We start from the raw sequence: 9,097 nt of genomic DNA on the forward strand, positions 1-9,097 counted from the left end.
CTGATAGTGGACATTTGGTGCACATTTAACCCGAAATCGGATGAAGATATATATGGGAGCTATAGCTGTTTCTGAACCGTAAAATGAAAAAAAAAAATATATATATAAAATGTACAATTCAATATTATAAGTTAAATTGAAAAAATCGCATGCGATAAAAAATATGAAAAAATAAAAAATGTCACAAAATACTACAAAATCTATACATCATCATAGATATCTTTTTATGCGTTTTTTTTTAGATTTGATACTTTTATGTTAAGAGGGCATTCTAAATTGACAAAATTTGTCGAAATCGGTCTAACCATTCTTGAGATTTAAGCATTCTAGCTAACATCCCCTTCTTTCTAAATATACATTGTATATATTTCGCTATATACATTCGATATATTTACTATCGGTATCTACGTAACGGTCAGAGTTGACCTGTTCGTCTATTTATGATTTCGCCGGGATTAAAAATATTCGCGGTTTAATAGAAAATTTGACTTTTATATAACACAAATGTTATGGTCTATTTCACCCACTAAATAGTACCCGATGACCATCAACATTGGAAGGCTTCTACCCAGCCCTAAGATCTAGCCCCATGCTAACTTTCGCTTCGATTGGTCTATAATTGCGACCTGTAGAGAAGCTGCCAAATCATGAACATTTTTGGTCCATTTCAACCCCTATGTATTATGCGATCATCTCCAAAAGCAATAGGGTTCTATTCTGGCCCTACCCCCACCTCCATTCTAAATTTCGTGAAGATCGGGCCATAATTGCGACCAGTAGAGTGATTACAAATTAACATGGACAGACTGACAGACGGACAGACGGACATCCATAGCAAGATCGACTCAGCTCGGCGAGAAGGGAAGATCCATATATACTTTCCTATGTGGGAAACCAATATTTCAAGGTGTTACATAATTTTTGGCCCAATCGAACTTTTAATACCCCCAACACATAGTGTTGTAGGGTATAAAAAATACATCAAGATTCATTCGTAAAAGTTATTCCCAATTGGAGCGATTAAATAATATTTAATGGTTGAAATACACTTTATTTGTGGTATTAATATTAAAAATATTTTCGCTGTACAAATCCTTTTTTTGGCGTAGTCGCAAAAATTAAAAATCCTTGAACTTTGTTGCCGATTTCGTTGATGTCTAAAATTTGATATTTGTGGTATAGCTAAATATATACCAGAATGAAAGTGTTAATATCTTAAGCGTACATTGCGCATATGCATACTATAAGGTTAATGGGGCCAATGAATAAAATGAAATTTAAATTAAATGTAGAACCACATTCATATCTTCGCCGTCTGATTCGATTGAAATATATTTATCCGTCCTCTTGTTCTATCAAAATTACAAGTCCCATACAGCTACAACTTTTGCTCCCACATAAAGTCTCTCTCTTATCTCGAAATTTTAAAATATTAAATTTGAATATCCATGATTATTAAAGCAACGTTCCTTATTTCCTTCTATTCTTGAGAATAAACTTTTACTTGATTTTAAATGTAAACAACGCATTTCATATTTTATTTTTGAAACGCAATTTATTTTCATATCACAGATAATAAATAAGAACAAAAATACAACTTTGTGACAGTTAATCGAAATTATAGATAGCGGGAGATGGTGGCAGATATACCAACAGCTTAAACCCAATTTACATAGAATTTGTTGGCATTGCTTTTTTTTGAATTTGTTGAACTTTAAAAATACGTGAGCGTTTCAGGGAACACGTGCGCGGAGTATTTTAAATGTCACAACCAGCGAATATCCTCCAAATTTCCATGAAAAGTTTTTTACAGCTCTATAATAAGATTGTTTTTCTTAAAACTATAAATCAATTTTTGATAAATTTCTAAAGTTTTTCGGCAATCGATGTTGTGGTTAATAAGAAAAACATGTTTCGCTTAAAATTACGTTGGGGTCACGACTTTTTAATGGAAATATTAAAGGAAATGGAATATAAATTAATTGTATGTAGTTGAAGGAACTGGCATTGGATGTGATAATTTGTGAAGAAATGTACCAAATGTTTTTGTGGAACTAAGATTCTATTAATTTATTTTTATAATATTGACATGTAAAACTATTGGTGTTTTTTTGAGGATTTTTAGAAATTCGTATTTCAAGAGTATACAATGTATTTTAAGGTGGTATATTAATATAGAGAGTTTAGATAGAGCCAGATCCTGAAAACTTTTCAACGAGGTCACTATTGGTGCAAAGAGGCGAGATATGGCGGACTTTTCGAAGTCGTATTTCAAGAGTATACAATGTATTTTAAGGTGGTATAATATTATAGAGAGTTTAGATAGAGCAAGATCTTGAAAACTTGCAACGGGGTCACTATTGGTGTAAAGAGGCGAGAAATGGCGGAATTTTAGAATTTTGAACTTAATATGTACACAGAGTAATAAAGGATAAAATACTTAAATTCCTTGAAATCTTGTTATCGTTTGAAATTGTCACAAAGCTAATTATGCTCTTGATGTAGAGAAAGAAAAAAATGTGAAAAATTTTAAATATCCAGCTTTTAAAATATGAAAAGTACTAAGGAGGTAGTGCTTGGTGCAGGGTTTGAAATTAGATGGAATTTTTGGGACTTTAAACTTTAAAACCTTTAAAAGTACTAAACAAAATAGTCCAAAAATATTGAAAATAGATAATAGATATAGCAATAACATTTTGAGTGACGATCAGGTTTGGGTGCGAAAAGTCGGGAAAGGACAGGGAATTTTGCACCATTATTATGGAGCTATCAGTCACAGCTATTTTTTTCAACACAGGCTGAAATAAGGCGAATTTTTTTATTCCCTCCACCAATCTATGGAGGGTATATTAGCAGTGTCATTTCATTTTTAACTGCTCGAAATATTCATAATACAGGTCCGTTACGATAAATTCCGAATTTAACTAGAGCCACGAATTTAACAGAGAAAATAACATAGCTATGTTAACTTAACAGAGATACATAAAAATTGTTTTTTCCTTAATATTTTTGATTTTTAATTACTTATCGTATAAAAACGCTTACAAAATGCATTATATAATCATAATTAAATTATATTCCAAAGATAGTAAGGCAACATACACCTATTAACTCGTAGCACAATACTATGTGCCAGGACAATTTTACACCAAACTGTGCCTTCCAGGACAATTCTGCCGGCACAATATGGGTATCTACGGAAAGCTTATGAAGTCTACTATCCATTGGCATTAACAAAATTATAGGAAGTTCCGGCCAGTTCCGAGGTATATGGTCATTTCTGGAGGTATCCTTGGAACAGGATAACTCCATTGGCCAATATGCCTTCCAGGACAATTCTGCCGGCACAATATGGGTATCTACGGAAAGCTTATGAAGTCTACTATCCATTGGCATTAACAAAACTATAGGAAGGTCCGGCCAGTTCCGAGGTATATGGTCATTTCTGGAGGTATCCTTGGAACAGGATAACTCCATTGGCCAATATGCCTTCCAGGACAATTCTGCCGGCACAATATGGGTATCTACGGAAAGCTTATGAAGTCTACTATCCATTGGCATTAACAAAATTATAGGAAGGTCCGGCCAGTTCCGAGGTATATGGTCATTTCTGGAGGTATCCTTGGAACAGGATAACTCCATTGGCCAATATGCCTTCCAGGACAATTCTGCCGGCACAATATGGGTATCTACGGAAAGCTTATGAAGTCTACTATCCATTGGCATTAACAAAATTATAGGAAGGTCCGGCCAGTTCCGAGGTATATGGTCATTTCTGGAGGTATCCTTGGAACAGGATAACTCCATTGGCCAATATGCCTTCCAGGACAATTCTGCCGGCACAATATGGGTATCTACGGAAAGCTTATGAAGTCTACTATCCATTGGCATTAACAAAATTATAGGAAGGTCCGGCCAGTTCCGAGGTATATGGTCATTTCTGGAGGTATCCTTGGAACAGGATAACTCCATTGGCCAATATGCCTTCCAGGACAATTCTGCCGGCACAATATGGGTATCTACGGAAAGCTTATGAAGTCTACTATCCATTGGCATTAACAAAATTATAGGAAGGTCCGGCCAGTTCCGAGGTATATGGTCATTTCTGGAGGTATCCTTGGAACAGGATAACTCCATTGGCCAATATGCCTTCCAGGACAATTCTGCCGGCACAATATGGGTATCTACGGAAAGCTTATGAAGTCTACTATCCATTGGCATTAACAAAATTATAGGAAGGTCCGGCCAGTTCCGAGGTATATGGTCATTTCTGGAGGTATCCTTGGAACAGGATAACCCCATTGGCCAATATGCCTTCCAGGACAATTCTGCCGGCACAATATGGGTATCTACGGAAAGCTTATGAAGTCTACTATCCATTGGCATTAAAAAAGTAATAGGAAGGTCCGGCCAGTTCCGAGGTATATGGTCATTTCTGGAGGTATCCTTGGAACAGGATAACTCCATTGGCCAATATGCCTTCCAGGACAATTCTGCCGGCACAATATGGGTATCTGCGGAAAGCTTATGAAGTCTACTATCCATTGGCATTAACAAAATTATAGGAAGGTCCGGCCAGTTCCGAGGTATATGGTCATTTCTGGAGGTATCCTTGGAACAGGATAACTCCATTGGCCAATATGCCTTCCAGGACAATTCTGCCGGCACAATATGGGTATCTACGGAAAGCTTATGAAGTCTACTATCCATTGGCATTAACAAAATTATAGGAAGGTCCGGCCAGTTCCGAGGTATATGGTCATTTCTGGAGGTATCCTTGGAACAGGATAACTCCATTGGCCAATATGCCTTCCAGGACAATCCTGCCGGCACAATATGTGTATCTACGGAAAGCTTATGAAGTCTACTATCCATTGGCATTAACAAAATTATAGGAAGGTCCGGCCAGTTCCGAGGTATATGGTCATTTCTGGAGGTATCCTTGGAACAGGATAACTCCATTGGCCAATATGCCTTCCAGGACAATTCTGCCGGCACAATATGAGTATCTACGGAAAGCTTATGAAGTCTACTATCCATTGGCATTAAGAAAAAATATCCGGAAAAAATTGTTGGGATCTGGATTTGAACCCGGGCCACTGTCAGCAAAGTGAGTGTGTGTGTTACATCACACACACACAGATTCTAAGGTATTTGGGCATTTCGGACGGATTTTTTTTTAAGTATAAATTCAATACAAAATGTACGTACAGTCAGTTAGATGTTGACGGAACAATTCGGTCATTAGAGAAAAGTGTCCCGAATTTATCCTGGACCGCAATAAATAAGGAAAGCAACCATTGCTTCTAAACAGTTACGCTACGCCAAACTTTGTTGAAATCCCTATAATAATATAATTTACAGTTACTGAGTATTTGTTAATGAAAAAATTAAAAGGTTTATTTTGGGCAATCTTACAGATCGCTCAAAATTCACATAAAATACTAACAATGTATTAAAAAAAAAACAGGTAAGAAAAAAGTTCGCGCTGTCTCCGGGATTCGAACCCGAACCACCAGGTCCGAAAACACACCGCTTAGCCCACCGCACTACGTACTGTGGTGAAAAAGAAGTGCCAAATGTACATTCTGAACTACACTATCAACAATCCATTGAAGATACTCCTCTCACAATTTCAAATATTATGCAAACCTCTTAGAATCAAGAAAAACACATTTTTTGCAAATGAGTGTATACATCTGTCTCTTTCTCTTTTTTGGAACGTTAAGATAGATCAATGCAGAAATGCTGTTATATAACATACTCAAATGGAAATAGTGGTGAAAATTTAAGTTTTTCAACACTATCTATGACAAGCGTATTTGTTGACCTTAATAGACTGTTGAAATGTTATATATATATAATGGAAAATACAGGTATTAGTGGAAAATGATTCAACTAATAAATTTCTTAAAAAAAAACTTGTGTTTAAAAAACTGACCTGACCAGGAATTGAACCAGGGTCACCTGAGTCGCAATCAACAAAAACAACTCAGCGCCAGCCGCCTACCGATTGAGCCACAACACTACCGATGATTTCGCAATCTAAATAAAAACAATAGTTTTACATTTTGATGGCCGCTAGCTTGAATATATACTAAAGGGAATGGTTTGTTATGAGAAATGCAACTACATGAAAGGACAACAGCTTAACATCTGTGTACGTGAACCAAATAAACTGTTCATATAGGTACAAACACAATTTTATTAAAATAATGTGCAAAATAACAATATGTGAATTCTATTATTTCAGTTATAATAGGTTTATCTCATATTTTCTTCTTTGCTTTTTTGCTTTTTTGCGGAAAATTTCATATTTTTATTCCTATATCAGCCGTGAGCAAATAAGAAAGAATTAATTTAAGGGAGTAAAAAAAATTTATTTTTCATAATTTGGCATGTTCTTTTTGATACATCGATATTGTGAAACAAATATTTAAAATTAACAAAAGTCTTAAATCTGATTTATAAAAAGAAGAAATAGGCATCATGTCCAGAATATATTTCATCTAATAATAGTAATAAAAAAGTAGAACAAAAACTGAACTATAAATACCTGCATTTTAATTTTCATGGCCCGTTACTTTCAATGACGATGCTGTTAAGAGTTTCAGATGCAACATCGACATGAACTTTTGTTTATAAACATGTTGCACGATTCAGATTGCGATTTTAGATCGTAGTGTTGCAGTGGAGTGGTGGTTGGGTTGGTTAAGGGCAACTGTTGGCATGCATTGGGTTGGGAGTTCAAATCCGCGCTAGGGCATTTTAAGTTTGTTTATTTATTTTTTTGGAACATAAAACGGATAAATTCGGTAATTTATTATAAATAGTACAATTTTTTTTATCATTAAAGACAATAGACCTACCAATGTTTCATAATATTTATTATACCCTCAGTCATATGGCAAAGAGATAAAATATAATAAGATGGGACATTACATTGTTACTTTTCTTCAATAGATGGCGTTGGTTGTGGAAAAATATGTTATGTCACGATATCACGACATAGCATTACTTTGTAAACAGAGCTGACACATTTTTAGAGTTGTTGTTGATTTTGAAGCGATAATACATTTTATATATATATTACATACATATATACACATATATATATATATATACCATATCTTAACCACAGACACCAACAGAGACCTAAATAACAAATGTCGGGATTCCAGCCTAGTTCCTTCACCCAATGCCAATTTTAGTATTATTAAGTTGTTTTCTTACAAATATAGGGCACATTTCCGAAACCACTTCCACAGACACCAATAGAGACCTTAGGTCTATTGTCTTTAATGATAAAAAAAATTGTACTATTTATAATACATTACCGAATTTATCCGTTTTATGTTCCAAAAAAATAAATAAACAAACTTAAAATGCCCTAGCGCGGATTTGAACTCCCAACCCAATGCATGCCAACAGTTGCCCTTAACCAACCCAACCACCACTCCACTGCAACACTACGATCTAAAATCGCAATCTGAATCGTGCAACATGTTTATAAACAAAAGTTCATGTCGATGTTGCATCTGAAACTCTTAACAGCATCGTCATTGAAAGTAACGGGCCATGAAAATTAAAATGCAGGTATTTATAGTTCAGTTTTTGTTCTACTTTTTTATTACTATTATTAGATGAAATATATTCTGGACATGATGCCTATTTCTTCTTTTTATAAATCAGATTTAAGACTTTTGTTAATTTTAAATATTTGTTTCACAATATCGATGTATCAAAAAGAACATGCCAAATTATGAAAAATAAATTTTTTTTACTCCCTTAAATTAATTCTTTCTTATTTGCTCACGGCTGATATAGGAATAAAAATATGAAATTTTCCGCAAAAAAGCAAAAAAGCAAAGAAGAAAATATGAGATAAACCTATTATAACTGAAATAATAGAATTCACATATTGTTATTTTGCACATTATTTTAATAAAATTGTGTTTGTACCTATATGAACAGTTTATTTGGTTCACGTACACAGATGTTAAGCTGTTGTCCTTTCATGTAGTTGCATTTCTCATAACAAACCATTCCCTTTAGTATATATTCAAGCTAGCGGCCATCAAAATGTAAAACTATTGTTTTTATTTAGATTGCGAAATCATCGGTAGTGTTGTGGCTCAATCGGTAGGCGGCTGGCGCTGAGTTGTTTTTGTTGATTGCGACTCAGGTGACCCTGGTTCAATTCCTGGTCAGGTCAGTTTTTTAAACACAAGTTTTTTTTTAAGAAATTTATTAGTTGAATCATTTTCCACTAATACCTGTATTTTCCATTATATATATATAACATTTCAACAGTCTATTAAGGTCAACAAATACGCTTGTCATAGATAGTGTTGAAAAACTTAAATTTTCACCACTATTTCCATTTGAGTATGTTATATAACAGCATTTCTGCATTGATCTATCTTAACGTTCCAAAAAAGAGAAAGAGACAGATGTATACACTCATTTGCAAAAAATGTGTTTTTCTTGATTCTAAGAGGTTTGCATAATATTTGAAATTGTGAGAGGAGTATCTTCAATGGATTGTTGATAGTGTAGTTCAGAATGTACATTTGGCACTTCTTTTTCACCACAGTACGTAGTGCGGTGGGCTAAGCGGTGTGTTTTCGGACCTGGTGGTTCGGGTTCGAATCCCGGAGACAGCGCGAACTTTTTTCTTACCTGTTTTTTTTTTTAATACTTTGTTAGTATTTTATGTGAATTTTGAGCGATCTGTAAGATTGCCCAAAATAAACCTTTTAATTTTTTCATTAACAAATACTCAGTAACTGTAAATTATATTATTATAGGGATTTCAACAAAGTTTGGCGCAGCGTAACTGTTTAGCAGCAATGGTTGCTTTCCTTATTTATTGCGGTCCAGGATCAATTCGGGACACTTTTCTCTAATGACCGAATTGTTCCGTCAACATCTAACTGACTGTACGTACATTTTGTATTGAATTTATACTTAAAAAAAAATCCGTCCGAAATGCCCAAATACCTTAGAATCTGTGTGTGTGTGATGTAACACACACACTCACTTTGCTGACAGTGGCCCGGGTTCAAATCCAGATCCCAACAATTTTTTCCGGATA

Source organism: Musca domestica, unplaced genomic scaffold (assembly GCF_030504385.1).
Source record: "Musca domestica strain aabys unplaced genomic scaffold, Musca_domestica.polishedcontigs.V.1.1 7, whole genome shotgun sequence".
Lineage (NCBI taxonomy): Eukaryota > Metazoa > Arthropoda > Insecta > Diptera > Muscidae > Musca > Musca domestica.